Source organism: Ornithorhynchus anatinus, chromosome 4 (assembly GCF_004115215.2).
Source record: "Ornithorhynchus anatinus isolate Pmale09 chromosome 4, mOrnAna1.pri.v4, whole genome shotgun sequence".
Lineage (NCBI taxonomy): Eukaryota > Metazoa > Chordata > Mammalia > Monotremata > Ornithorhynchidae > Ornithorhynchus > Ornithorhynchus anatinus.
In genome coordinates, this window is record NC_041731.1 from 83128162 (window position 1) to 83143653 (window position 15492).

Genomic DNA, 15492 nt, shown 5'->3' on the forward strand with positions numbered 1-15492 from the left:
GCATTAACTGTTCCACATGGGGTTCACAGTACAAATAGGAGGGAGAGTGGGTATTTAATCTCCACTGTACAGATGAGGAAACTGAGGCACAGAGATGTTAAGTGACTTGCCCAAGGTCACACAGCAGACAACTGACAGAGCTGGAATTAGAACCCTGATACTCAGGTCTGAACTCTTTCCACTTAACTCACTGTTGTATTTTCAAAAGCACCTATGTAGTTTTCTGTATTCACTAAGTGCCCAATAAATACTGTTAAAACTACCATTCATTCATTTGTATTTATTGAGCAATTTCTGTGTGCAGAGCATTGTACTATGTTCTTGAGAGAATGCAAGACAGGCATATTCCCTGACCACAGCAAGGTTACAGACTAGAGGCAGGGAGACAGACATTAATATAAATAAATAAATTACAGATATATACATAAGTGCTGTGGGGCTGGAAGGGGGGAAGAACAAAGGGAGCAAGTCAGGGTGACATAGAAATGAACGAGAGAAGAGGAAAATTAGGGCTTAGTCAGGGAAGACCTCTTGGAGGAGACGTGCCTTAATAAGGCTTTGAAGAAGGGGAGAGTAATTGTCGGATTTGAGGAGGGAGGGCATTCCAGGTCAGAGGCAGGACATGGGCGAGGGGTTGGGGCCAAGTTAGGCTACTAAAACATACAAATAATATATGGTGTTTATTTTTCTTGCTATATCTATGTTTTGATTTTAACTGTTTAATGAACAGTACAGGCATACCCCAAATACATCTGCATTATATTCCTTGACAGTATAGTTACATTATGAATCATTTTATATTTTCTCTTAGACTTGCATCTCATAAATTAGGATCTGTCCCTTAACTTCTAGAAGAATGATATGAAATATTTTTACCTTCTATGAAACATGATCACAACTGCCACTACACTATTGTTTAATTTTTATTAAATGAATTCAAAACATAAAATCACAATATCAGATATATGGGGAAATGTAATATTTTTCAGTATTTAAGAAACTACAGAAGTATGTAAGTTGTTCAGATGACTGGTAGTAATGTTTTAATTTTAGGGAAGAATTTGTCCAAAGTAATTTGAATAAGAAGTCTTTTTTTAATGATGTTTAAGCACTTACTATCTGGCACACACTTTACTAAGCGTTGGGGTAGAGGTTAGCTAATCAGGTTGGACAAAGTCCATGTCCCACTTGGGTCTCACAGTCTTAATCCCAGTTTTTACAGATGAGGAAACTGAGGCATAAGGAATCAATCTATCATATTTATTGAGAGCTTACTATGTGCAGAGCACTGTACTGAGTGCTGGGAAGAGTACAATACAACAGAATTAGCTAACATATTCCCTGCCCATCACGTTTACAGTCTAGAGAGGGAGACAGACATATTTATGAATTAATAAGTAATTTATAATATATAATTTAAAGACATGTATGTAACAGAGAAGTTAAGTGACTTGTCCAAGGTCTCACAAGAGACATGTGGTGGATCTGGGTCCTCTGACTCCCAGGTCCGTGCTCTTTCCACTAGGCCATGTTGCTTCTCTTTTGTTCTTAAAACATCAGGTAAAAGGCAAATTCCTGATGAATGCCTCTGCTGACTTTTGAATTCAGCTCTTCATCAGTGGCTTTTTCCTTGTGGAAAAATATCTTTTTTTTTTTAGCAAATTTTGAAAATTTATTCAAGACTTCTTCGTTTCAAAATTTTAGCAGTTGGTGGATAAACCATGACTTTCTATTTGTCTGTTTTGGCATCTTGGAACATAATAATAATGTTTGTATTTGTTAAGTGCTTACTATGTGCAGAGCACTGTTCTAAGTGCTGGGGCAGATACAGGTTAATCAGGTTGTCCCACATGAGGCTCACAGTCTTCATCCCCATTTTACAGATGAGGTAACTGAGGCATAGAGGAGTTAAGTGACTTGACCACATCACCCAGCTGACAGGTGGCAGAGCCGGGATTCAAACCCATGACCTCTGACTCCCAAGCCCAGGCTCTTTCCACTGAGCCACGCTGCTTCTCTAATATACATAATATATTAAATAGATCAGGTTTGAGGTCCTCATTGTGCAAAGATACCTGTGATGAGGTGCAGTTAACTCCTCAACATCTGCATCATCCACTTTTGAATTAAAGTTCCTCCTCAGTGTAATAGCTAATTTAGTTACCTGTCCAGGGCTCACTTCAATGTCTTGACAATCGGAATCAAACTGTGAGCAGAATTCATCCAACTCCATTTGTAGTTGATTGTTTAATCTCAAAGCAGATGTAGCATTACATGAGGGGAGGTATCAAACAATTCAGTCTGTAGGTGTTGTGGGGTGGCTATAACCTTGGGTATGCCAGTCATATGTAGCTACATAGATTAGCCTTTGGTAAGAAAAAAAAAGTACCTCTTTTTGTTTCTCATCCTTCTGTTACAGTTTTCCTTGAGTTCCATGTTTTGAGGTTCTCAGGGTGTGTTTGATTTAAGGTATCTAAATCCCTGGTAATTTAGAGATAGGGAAGCAGGAGGAGGGAGGACCATTAATGACTGTGGGTGAGGCTGTAGAAAGGTTAAGGTGGGTGAAAATGATTATGGCCTGTAGATTTTTTTTAAACTATTGTAGCTGATACAATGCATGTTTTTATTTTCACACAAAGAAACCTAGTTACTGTTGAAGCATGTAATCGTATTTTGTTACTTACTAACTTTCTGGATTATTCTTTAACTTGCCTGCTGGTTATGGAGATTATGATCATTGTATTAGGATAGCTGCTCAGTTTCCATCAAGTTTTTCTTTGTGCTGATAACCACAAAACCTCATAAAAATCTAGACTTCTGGAAGTGTGAAACTGAATATGTCTTTGAAGAGACTTTTATGATTTGTTTTGCAACGTTTTTAACATTGACATTCATTGGTGTCTAGCTTGTTAGTTAAATGCATGGCTTTGTCAAAAGAGCATGGGCTTGGGAGCCAGAGGTCCTGAGTTCTAATTCTGGCTCCATGCTTCTCAGCTGTGTGACTTTGGGAAAGTCACTTCACTTATCTGTTCCTCATTGACCTCATCTGTAAAATGGGGATTAAGACTGTGAGCCCCACGTGGGGCAACCTGCTTACCTTGTATCTATCACAACGCTTAAACCAGTGCTTGGCACATGGTAAGCACTTAACAAATACCATCATTATTATTGTTATCATTACTAAAATATCTAAAACTTCATTAATGTCTCAATATATTCACTTAGAATGGGTAACAGTTACACATTATATAAGCAACTATTTGTGAAGCACTTAATAATAGTAATAATGGTGTTTGTAAAGCACTTACTATGTGCCAAGCACTGTTCTAAGCACTGGGAATCCAATGAGTGCTACTACAGGAACTTTGTATATTGCCTTCTAAATTTTTCATCAAACGTTTAACCTCACTAAACTTGACTTTCCTATTATGCTATGTTGACATTTTGAAAACTCTGTCTCCCACCGTGGCCAGATTTTATTAGGCGTTTAAGAAATGTAGGTCACTTCATTTGACTACTTTCTGGTGTTCTGAGAAACCCCTCAATTCCATTCCATTACCATTATTATTATACTTGTTAAGCACTGACTTTGTGTCAAGCACTGTTCTAAGCACTGGGGTGGGGACAAGGTAATCAGGTTGGACACAGTCCATAGAGAAGCAGCGTGGCTCAGTGGAAAGAGCACGGGCTTAGGAGTCAGAGGTCATGGGTTCTAATTCCGGCTCCACCACTTGTCAGCTCTGTGACTTTGGGCAAGTCACTTGACTTCACAGTGCCTCAGTTACCTCATCTGTAAAGTGGGGATTAAGACTGTGAGCCTCACGTGGGACAACGTGATTACCCAGTATCTACCCCAGCACTTAGAACAGTGCTCGACACATAGTAAGCGCTTAACAAATACCAACATTATTATATGGGGCTCACAGTCCATTCATTCATATTTATAAAGCGCCTGTTGTGTGCAGAGCACTGTACGAAGCACTATAAAGTACAGTAGAACAATAATCAGTGACAATGTCCGCCCATAACAAGCTCACAGTCTAGAGGTGGGTAGACAGACATCAATACAAATAGACATCAGTACAAAGAAATGAAATTACAGATGCATACATAAGTGCTATGGGGCTGGGCAGAGGGCGGGGAAGAGCAAAGGGAGGAAGTGAGGGTGATGCGGAAGGGAGAGGGAGATGAAAAATGGTGATTAGTCTGGGAAGGCCTCTTGGAGGATTGGAGGAGATGTGCCTTCAGTAGGGTTTTGAAGGGAGGGAGAGTAATTGTCTGGCAGATTTGAGAAGAGAGGGTCAGAGGCAGGATGTGAGCCAGGGATTGTCAGTCAAACAGGCTAGATTGAGCACAGTGAGGTTAGCACCAGAGGAGTGAAGCGTGCAGGCTGTGTTGTAGAAGAAAAGAAGCTAGGTGAGGTAGGAGGAGGCAAGATGATGGAGTGCTTTAAAGCCACTGGTGAGGAGTTTTTGTTTAATAGGGAGGTGGATAGGCAAGCACTGGAGATTTTTAAGGAGCGGGGTGACATGTCCTGAACTTTTTGGTAGAAAGATGATCCGGGGAGCAGAGTGAAGTATGGACTGGAGTGGGGAGAGGCAGGAGGTTGGGAGGTCAGCAAGGAGGCTGATGCAGTAATCTAGTTGGGTTAGGATGAGTGACTGTATTAAGGTGGTAGCGGTTTAGTTGGAGAGGAAAGGGTGGATTTTAGCGATGTTGTGAAGACAGGACTGACAAGATTTGGTGACAGATTGAATATGTGGGTTGAATGAGAGAGGAGTCAAGGATAACGCCAAGGTTGCGGGCTTGTGAGACGGGAAGGATGGTAGTGCCATCTACAGTGATGAGAGTCCAGGAGAGGACAAGGTTTGGGTGGGAAGATGAGAAGCTCTGATTTGGACATGTTAAGTTAGAGGTGGCAGATGGATATTCAATTAGAGATGTCTTGAAGGCAGAAGGAGATGCGAGCCTGGAGAGAAAGAGAGAGATTAGGGGAGGAGATCTGCCTAGAGATGGTAGTTGAAGCTGTGAGAGTGAATGAGTTCTCCAAGGAAATGAGTGTAGATGGAGACTAGAAGAGGACCAAGAACTGAACCTTCAGGGATCCCCAAAGTTATGGGGATGGAGTAGGATTTAATCCTCTTTTACAGCTGAGAAAACTGAGGCACAAAGAAGTTAAATGACTTGCCCATGGTCACGCAGCAGACCAGTGGAGAAGTGGAATTAAAACCTAGGCCCTCTGACACCCAAACCACAACTTTCTGGGACTCCCTACTAAACATCATTCCTTGATGCCTAAGTTCATATCGTGTTTCACCTTCCCCACCAAACCTGACTCCATTATTGCCTTGTTACACCAACTAACCCTAGCTATTTAAAAGGAATAATGAGGCTCAGAAATTCTTAGAGGAACTGAGTAAAAAAGGCCTGGAGTAAAGCAAAGAAGAATGGGGAAATGCAGTGAATGGAACATGCCAGAAGAGACTGTGAGCAAGGTTGGTGACACAACCTCATTTAGGTTGGGAGGATCTGGTATTGATTCCCTCTTTAAGGTTTATAATGGTTGGATATAATTGTGTTTTGAATTTGGCTATCAAAAATAACTTTGACAGTTAGCTTTTGAAATTGAGAAAGGATTTATCCAAAGCAAGACTAGTGATCAGTGGAAGATCCAGGTGTTATCTCCTCTGACTTGGTGGCAGTCCCTCAAGGCTCAATTCTGGCTTTCTTTCTCTTCTCCATCTACATCCACCTCTTTGGGGAACTCATTTGTTTCCAGGGCTTCAACTACCATCTCTTTGCAGATGATTCCCCCATCTACACTTCCAGCTTTCTTTGCAGTCTCACATTTCCTCCTTCCTTCAGGACATCTCCACTTGAATGTTCTGCCAATACATCAAATTTAAAGTGTCCAAAACAGAACTCTTCATCTTCCCATCCAAACTCTGTCCCCTTCTTGACTTTCTTATGGTAGACAGCACCAGCATCCTCCCTGTCTCACAAGCCTATAACCTTGGCATTATCCTCAACTGACCCTCTCATTTAACATGCATATTTAGTCTGTCATGAAATCATGTCCATTCTACCTTCAATAACTCTAGAATCCATCCTGAACTCTCCAATGTAGCTGCTGCTGTGTGCTGATCCAAGTACTTGTGATATCCCACCTGGACTATTGCATCAGCCTTACTTCTGACCTCACTGCCTCCTGTCTCTCTGCTTTCCAGTCCATGTGCTTCACTCAGTTGCCTGAATCATTTTTTCTGAAAAACTGATCAGTCCATACCTCCCCACTGCTCAGAAACCTCCAATGGTTGTTTATCCATCTCTGCATCAAACAAAAACTTCTTCCCATCAGTTTGAAGGCACAAACAGCTTTCTCCCTCCTACTTTACCTTGCTGATCTCCTATTACTACCCAGCTTGCACACTTCGTTCCTCTGACAACCTACTCTCTGTATGTCTATTTCATCTTCCTGCCACTGATCCCTTGCCCATGTCCACCTTCTAGCCTGGAACTCCTCCCTTTATATCTGACAGTCTCCCACTCTTCCCCACCCTCAAAACCCTCCCCAAATCACATCCCTTTCAAGAGGTTTCCTTGACTAAGCCCCTGGGGACACATGGTTAATAATTATCGTTAGTTGCAAAGTCAGGGAAACTTTATTTCAGACCTTATTAGCAGTGGAGAGCAGTGTTATCATGATCATTTTGGTAATCAGCTCTCTACTCTTTTGGAATAATAACAATTTTAATAGTAACTATTGCGTTTGTCACACAGCTACTATGGGCTAAGTCTTGTGGGAAATACGAAGTTATGAGAATGGACACAGTCCCTGTCCCACACAGGGTCCACTATTTCTTTTATGCCCATTTTGCAGATGAAGAAAATGAGAATGAGAGAGATTAATCGATTTACTCAAAATCACACAGCAAGTAAAAGGCAGAGCCATGACTACAAACCAGATTTCCTGACTCCCAATCTTGTGCTCTTTCTACTAGGCTATGCTGGTGATTGTGATGGCATCCTTGAAATCCTGTAGCATTTCTTCAATGTTACATTTGTGGAGAGAGATCTTGTGCCAGTATTCATTCACTCAGTAGCATTTATTGAGCACTTACTATGTGCAGAGCACTGTACTAAGCACTTGGAATGTACAATTTGGCAGCAGAGAAAGACAATCCCTGCCCACTGATGGGCTTACAGTCTAATCGGGGGAGACAGATGGACAAAAGCAATAGCAATAAATAGAATTAAGGGGATGTACATCACCATTAACAAAATAAATAGGGTAATAAAAATATATACAAATGAGCAGATGAGCACAGTGCTGAGGGGAGGGGAAGGGGGAGGAGCAGAGGGAAAGGGGGGGAAATGGGACCTTGTTGAGGGGAGGTGAAGGGGGGCAGAGAGGCAGCAGAGGAAGCAGAGGGAAAAGGGGAAGCTCAGTCTGGGAAGCCTCTTGGAGGAGGTGAGCTTTCAGTAGGGTTTTGAAGAGGGGAAGAGAGTTTGGCGGAGGTGAGGAGGGAGGGCATTCCATGCCAGCGGGAGGACGTGGGCCAGGGGTCGACTATGGGATAGGCAAGAATGGGGGACGGTGAGGAGGTGGGTGACAGAGGAGCAGAGCCTATGGGGTGGGCAGTAGAAAGAGAGAAGGGAGGAGAGGTAGGAGGGGACAAGGTGATGGAGAGCCTTGAAGCCTAGAGTGAGAAGTTTTTGTTTCGTGTGGAGGTTGATAGGCAACCACTGGAGGTTTTTAAGAAGGGAAGTGATATGCCCAGAGTGTTTCTGCAGGAAGATGAGCGGGGCAGCGGAATGAAGAATAGACTGGAGCGGGGAGAGACAGGAGGAAGGGAGATCAGAGAGAAGGCTGACACAATAATCCAGGCGGGATATTATGAGAGCCTGTACCAGTAAAATAGCCATTTGGGTAGAGAGGAAAGTGCGGATCTTGGCGATATTATAAAGGTGAAACCGGCAGGTCTTGGTGATGGATTGGATGTGTGGGGTGAATGAGAGAGCCGAATCAAGGATGACACCAAGGTTGCGGGCTTGAGAGACGGGAAGGATGGTCGTACCATCCACAGTGATAGGGAAGTCAGGAAGAGGACAGGGCTTGGGAGTGAAGATAAGGAGCTCAGTTTTGGACATGTTGAGTTTTAGGTGGTGGGCAGACATCCAGGTAGAGACGTCCTGGAGGCAGGAGGAGATACGAGCCTGAAGGGATGGGGAGAGGACAGGGCAGAGATGTAGATTTGTATGTCATCTGCAGAGAGATGATAGTTGAAGCAGTGGGAGCGAATGAGTTCACCAAGGGAGTGAATGTAGATGGAGAACAGAAGAGGACCAAGAACTGACCCTTGAGGAACCCCTCCAGTTAGAGGATGGGAGGGGGAGGAGGAGCCCGTGAAGGAGACGGAGAATGAACGGCCAGAATGATAAGAGGAGAACCAGGAGAAGACGGAGTCTGTGAAGCCAGTATCTAAGCAATCTGTCCCCAACTGGCTAGTGTACTACTATATGTGAAATTTTACCATTCATCTAGGGCTTAAAAAAAGTGAGGATGACATCAGTGAATACTGGACTGATGGCCCCTGGCAAATAAACTATTCTTTTATCCCAGTGAGCTAAAGTATATTAAAGAAATCATTGGCACATAGCAATCACCTAACAAATACCACAATTATTGTCCTCATTCATTCGTTGTCATATTTATTGAGGACTTAACTGTGTCCAGAGCACTCTACTAAGCGTTTGGAAAGTACAATTCGGCAACAGATACGGACAATCCCTGCTCAACAACAGGCTCACACACTGAAGCTTTTTCTACCATTTCAAGATTCCCTTTTTGGCTGTGATGAGAGTGGCACCCTCTCTGTTCTTCAGTTGCACTTGTGGCAATGAGTCCATCTTTTCCTTAAGATTTTATTTACTTTACTGAAGAACTTACATATCACTCAAGCAACATTTAGCATTCTGGTCTCACAGTGAACACAACAAGAATGGCATTGAGACAAGAAGTATTCCCATGATGTGGCCAAAGTTATTGATGATTGGTTCACCTCAGCAAAAATGTAGGAAGCTTAAAAATGAAGGCAAACTCCATTTTTCAGCAATTATCTTTGAGCTCTTGCACACCTAACCTAGGTCTGAGTTTCCAAGTAAATAGGAAGTCCACTTTTATCAAGATGACAGGGAGCCTTGGCAGATATTTGAGTCAAAGGGATTTGAGATATGGCCAATGTGTTGGCTGTTGTGGGGTTCACAGTCTACTCTGACCATTGGATGGAAGGTCAGGTGACCCCCAGGAGAAATTTCATGCTGTAATGGAGTGTGCTCATAGCATGTGAAATTAGGTAGTAGCTTTAAGATATCTGCTAGGGGCAAATGTCAGGACAAAATGTCAAGAAAGATGAAATCCGTCTGCATATCTATACTTTCTATTCTCCTATTTTATAACTCACACTGCTACTTGAAGTAGCCAGGGAGGGAAAATCTGTGAAATCTGAAAATTCTATGTCTTTTAAAAGATTCTTCTACCTGGAAATCTTTATAGCAAGCAGAATACATCCATAAATTTTACCTGTACCTCTCATTCTCTCAGCTTTTGTTCCACTATTGTGTATCAAAAAATACTTTGTGCCTGAAGCCTGAATTTAAAGATGTGAATATATTTGGTGGTAGATGCATTATGGGTTATTGAGAGGGCAGAAGTTAGCTTTGGTGCAGGCAAAAATAGGCCTTATACATCTTTTGCTCTCTGGGGACCTTTCAGCTTCCCATCATTTCTAATGTAACGAGATCTTGAATTTAGAATTGATTTTAGAAGTCAAACTGTGAAGTGCTATCAAGTATTATTTTCCTGCTTTACATTCAATGGAGGTTATAACAAAGCTTGTATCTTACAATAAGGCCAAGGAAATAAGGTCAAGCAAAGCTTGACCCCATTTCTGCCCCTGCTAAGTTGTGCTTTATAGCTCTGTTCTCCTTGGAATTAGCATTTTATTTCTGATCTTTATAACATTTCATGCCTTTGTATCTTTAATGTTCTGGGGCATCATTTTTGAGCAGAATGTTTTAGTGTTACAGATAAATGGTAGTTCAAAATTACATTGTTTTGTATAAGACAAGGTCCAGATCACCAGGCGGTCTAGCCCTTTTTCTTACAGGCAAAGAAAATTGGATTGGCGACAAGATCTCTGAACTATTTTGAGGTTTCTGTACCATTTCTTCATCGTATTGAAGTACGTGCTAATGAGACTTGAAAAAATTAATAATAAAGATTGATGTATAACAATGGCAGGTGGATTTTCAAATGTCAGGCAGTAGTTGTTAAGGTACTTGGGCTGCTGCAGACTGGCTGCAAGCGATAATTTGTGTCTCCACTTTTACTTCAATGTTCCGTGACTTGAGTTGTATTTCTTAAGTGTGGCTCTGAATGCCCACAAGAAAACAAGGCAGGATTGGAAGCATAAGAAAGACATGGTGAGCTTACATTGGACGACATGAAATATCTAGGAGAAGCAGCTTGGCTTAGTAGAAAGAGTACGGGGAATCAGAGGACCTGAGTTCTAATCCTGGCCCCTGCCTCTTCTTCTCGTGTGTGACCTTTGGCAAGGCACTTAAATTCTCTGTGCCTCAGTTTCCTTATCTGTAAAGTGGGGATTAAGATTGTGAGCCCTGGGACAGGGACTATGTCCAACCCAATTATCTTGTATCTATCCCAGCGCTTAGTATGGTGTCTGGCACATAGTAAGTGCTTTAAAAAAAACCTGAAATAAAACCCAAAACACCTGGTTTATAAACTTCCTGCTTGCAGGGATCATGTCTACTTACTCTATTGTACTCTCCCAAGCACTTAGTACAGTTTCCTTGCATACTGTATGATTGGTGGATTTGAGGAGGGAGGGCGTTTCAGGCCAGAGGTAGGATGTGGGCCAGGGGTCGAGGTGGGGCAGGTTAGCACCAGAGGAGCAGAGTGTGAGGGCTGGGATGTAAAAGGAGAGAAAGGTGAGATAAGACGAGGCAAGGTGGTGGAGAGCTGTGAAGCCAATAGTAAGGAGTTTTGGTTTGATACGGAGGTTGATAGGCAACCACTGGAGATTTTTGAGGAGGGGGTGACATGCCTAAAACATTTCTATAGAGAGATAATCCGGGCAGCAGGGACACGTATGGACTGAAGTGGGGAGAGACAGTATCTTGGGAGGTCTGTATATTTAGCATCACAGAAATAGGATGACTGAAACCATTCTGGGATTATAGCCATGCCATTTATCTGCTGTTAAACATATAGACAAAACCATATATATGTATGTTATGTTATGTATGTCATATATATATATATAAACATATATATAGAGTCAAAACTAAAACCATATACAAAACCATATATGTTTAGGTGCTACTTAAACATAAACTTTAGTTATCCTTTAGGTTGCCAAACAGTGTCATTTTCCCAGTTGTTGATGTTAACTGAGAGGGCTGCAGTGGGAATGTGAATATTTGATTTTAAGAACTCCTGCTTATAATCAATTTTATTGGAATTCTAATTAGAGAACAATTGCCTTTCTGCCTGGGAATAGCTATCCTCTTGCCAGGGCAATTTTGAAATAGAGTTCCAAGGAATTTCACAGCTTTGCCAGAAAGAGAAGGCAGTTTGTATGGGACTTTCAAAATGGAGTGATCTCATGGGGAATGAAATTTGTTTGATTAAAAGAATTGAAAGCCCAAGTGCTTGGTGGTTTGACAAAACCACATGTGGTGATTCTACTGCACTCTTCATTTGTTGTTCCAAACCATCCCCATGATTCTCTCATAATTGAATAATAAAGCATGTGTATGTCACTTCATAGTGTTAGCTGGAGATAAGTCCTTCCAAGTATCTATTGCCAAATCAGAATTACTGGCAAAGAAGAACATAAGAATTTCTTTTCAGTGTTTCTCCCCATCTTTAGTCCAGAAGAAAAGGGACTTTTTTGGTAGTGTACAATTTGGTGCAATTATGTTGAGTAAACATTGGTGGCCGCAGAGATTTTAGAATAATTTTTTTCTTAAAAGAATACTAAAGTAATGATATTTCTCCATTTTCCTCGTCTTAAATTTGTGTAATATTGAAAAGTAATTCTATGAGAACTTGCTCTTAATTCTGGAATCATTGTATTATGGGAAGCAGTGTAGTCACCTGAAAGAACACAAGCCTTGGCATCAGGAGGCCTGGGTTCTAATCCTTGCTATGTCTTGACTTGCTGTGTGACTTTGGGCAAGTCACTTCATAGTTCCAGTCCTCAGTTTCTCCATCTGTTAAATGGGAACAGTAATCCCTGCCTCTGTCAACCTCCTCATGTTGTGAGGATATAGTGAGATAATTGGTATGAGGACATTTAGCTTGGATTGTAAACTCTGCAGAGGCAGAGAGCATGTCTTCTTCTGACTAGTCCCAAACCCTTAGCACAGGGCTCTGTATCTAATAATAATAATTGTGATACTTTAAGTACTAGGGTAGATATTAGATAATCAGGTTAGACAGAGTTCCTATCCCATATAGAGATCACAGTCTAAGGGGGAGAAAGAACAATCTTTTATCCCCAGTTTCTTGTGTTATGCCATCGAGTTGTCTCTGACCCATAGCAACACCATGGACACATCTCTCCCAGAACGCCCCACCTCCAACTGCCATCGTTCTGGTAGTGCATCCATAGAGTTTTCTTGGTAAAAATACGGAAGTGTTTTACCATTTCCTCCTTCCACGCAATCAACTTGAGTCTCCACCCTCGACTCTCTCCCATGCCGCAGCTGCACAGCACAGGTGAGTTTTGACTTGTAGCAGATTGCCTTCCACTCGCTAGCCACTACCCAAGCTAGGAATGGAATGGACAGGCCTCTGCTTGATCTTCCCTCCCGTAGTTGAGTCTGGTAGAGTACTGGAAACTCTTCAGGTATGACCCTAAGAGGGAATCCCCGTTTTACAGATGAGAAAACTGAGCCACAGAGACATTAAGTAACTTACCCAAGGTCACACAAGAGGTATATGGCAGAGCCAGGATTACAACCCAGATCTTCTAACTCTTAGCCCGTTCTCTTTCTACTAGGCTTTTCATTGATGATAATATTCAGTCAAGATATTATTTTTATTATTATTGTTGAATGGGGACAAGACACACAGGGGCAAAAATAACTTCTGAAATCTTAATCCCGTGAATTTTTGGACAGAATTCCTTTTCTGCTGCTTCTTTCCCAATCCCCTTCTCAGAGTAGGATATTTTCAGTTACAATTCCTCCCAATTTAATTTCAAAGTTCAAATTTCAAAGTTAGTCATTATTTGGGGCATCTTTTATGGGCTTCTTAGGGGTCAACCATTGTATTAAATGCTGTGGAAAAATTTAGGATAGTAATTCAGTCAAGGCCCCAACCAATGGGACTATGAAAACAAAGAAGGGTTAGAGGGGAACAGACAAGATATTAAAACAGTTATTTCTTAGTTTATAATAAAATAATAATACTATTTGTTAAGCACTTACTATATGCAGAGCACTATTCTAAGCATTGGGGTAGCCACAGGGTAATCATGTTGTCCCACGTGAGGCTCACAGTTAATCCCCATTTTACAGATGAGGTAACTGAAGCACAGAGAAGTTAAATGACTTGCCCACAGTCACACAGCTGACAAGTGGCAGAGCCGGAATTCGAACCCATGACCTCTGACTCCCAAATCCGTGCTCTTTCCACTGAGCCACACTGCTTCTATCCCATACCATGTATGTTCTAAAACCATATAGTATTTCTTGAATACTGACTGTGGGTAGAGCCCTGTACTAAGTGTTTAGGAGAGTACAGCAGAGTTAGTAGGCGCTATCTCTGTCCACAAGTATATCAATTTATTGAGTGCTTACTGTATACAGAGCACTGTATTAAGTGTTTGGAAGAATACATTGTAACAAAATAGGCAGACACATCCTCTGCCTATAAAAGAAAAGACAGACATTAATTTAAATAAGTAAATTTTGTGTACATACATAACTGCTATGGGGCTGAGGGAGGGGTGAATAAAAGTGCAAATCCAAGGGTAAGGGCAGAAGAGAGTGGGAGAAGAGGAAAGGAGGGCTTACACAACGAAGGTGTCATGGAGATGTGCTTTCAATAAGCCTTTGAAGTTGGGGAGAGTGATTGTCGGCTATGAAGAGGGAGGGCATTCCAGGCCAGAGGTAGGACGTGGGTGACAGGTTGGCAGAGAGAGAGACGAGATTGAGGTACAGTGAGTAGGTTGGCATTAGACGAGTGAATTGTGTGGGCTGGGTTGTAGTAGGAAAGCAGCAGGGTAAGCTAGGAAGAGTCAAGGTGATTGAGGGTACAAATAGTTTGTCATATCTATGGGAGAACTACTATCTGGTCCTTATAAAAAGGAAAGGAAATCTTGAGTAAGATAATGCAAGTGATGTAAGACTGAAAGGAAGGACAGTATTTCAGAAAGAGTACTTCATGAAAGATTTGAGTGCAAAGTTGTTACCATATTTGCATTTATAGAGTGACACTTCCAGTAATTCTCAAACTTTTAACTGTCCCCTTCCACCCTCCACTGCACTGATAAATGAAGTAGAAATGGCAATATAAGCAAATCATAAAATAGATGAGCAAGAAGCACAATTATCCATCTTAATATTTTATTTCTAAAATTTGTTCTTTACCCAAATCTATATTTCTGTTGTCATTTTTCAGGATAAGTTCCTGGAAGAAGGAGACTGTCTATTCTATTTTGATACATATTAGGATGGCATTAGGGAAAATTGCTTGATGTCTCTGAAAGAGCACACCATTATCATATTCATTATGAACATCTTTTTTGATATTGTAAGAAATCAGGAAACCTAAGCCATCTAAGTGATGGTTTGTTACGATAATTAGTATCTGATTTTTTCTTGAGAGTTTATGGACAATAGTGTTAAATAAAGTTAGAGTTGAGTTTCTGTCAGCTAGGCTCTGGTTTCCCACCTCTCCTTTCTTCTGCTCTAAAGATGACAAAGTATAGTTCTGATCCATCAGGAAACTCTTTCAACTTGTGGCTTAGTGGATAAAGCATGGGCCTGGGATCCAGAGGACCTAAGTGCTAAACTCCGTTCTGCCATTTCCCTGCTGTGTGACCCTGGGCAAGTCACATAACTTCTCTGTGTTTCAGTTTCCTCAACTGCAAAATGGCATTCAATACCTGTTCTCCCTCCTACTTGACTGCGAGCCCCATGTGGGAGAAGGACTGTATCCAGTCTGATTAACCTGTGTCTATCTCAGCACTTAAATCAGTGTCAATGGTGTTAGAACAGTATTAACAAATACCACAAAAAACAAAAACCCCAAGACAGATTAGAAGCATTATTGAATATCTTTGGGACTATGGTTAATCAATAGGCCCTTTCTTCTCCCTTTTTCCCCCCCTAGACTCTCTTGGGCTCTAAAAGGGATTTGACTGGCATTCACAGATAATAATGCACAACCTGATGCTG

At 41.5% G+C, this 15492-nt stretch overlaps 1 protein-coding gene and 1 non-coding gene across 3 annotated transcripts in view; one reads left to right on the top strand and one right to left on the bottom strand.

Moving 5' to 3' along the window:
• Nucleotides 1–15492, top strand: part of VAV3 (vav guanine nucleotide exchange factor 3) — a 333180-nt gene that overhangs the window by 262908 nt on the left and 54780 nt on the right. The window lies entirely within an intron of this gene.
• Nucleotides 12816–12953, bottom strand: LOC114811903. The gene has a single exon (XR_003759599.1). It is a non-coding gene; the product is annotated as a small nucleolar RNA SNORA7 (small nucleolar RNA).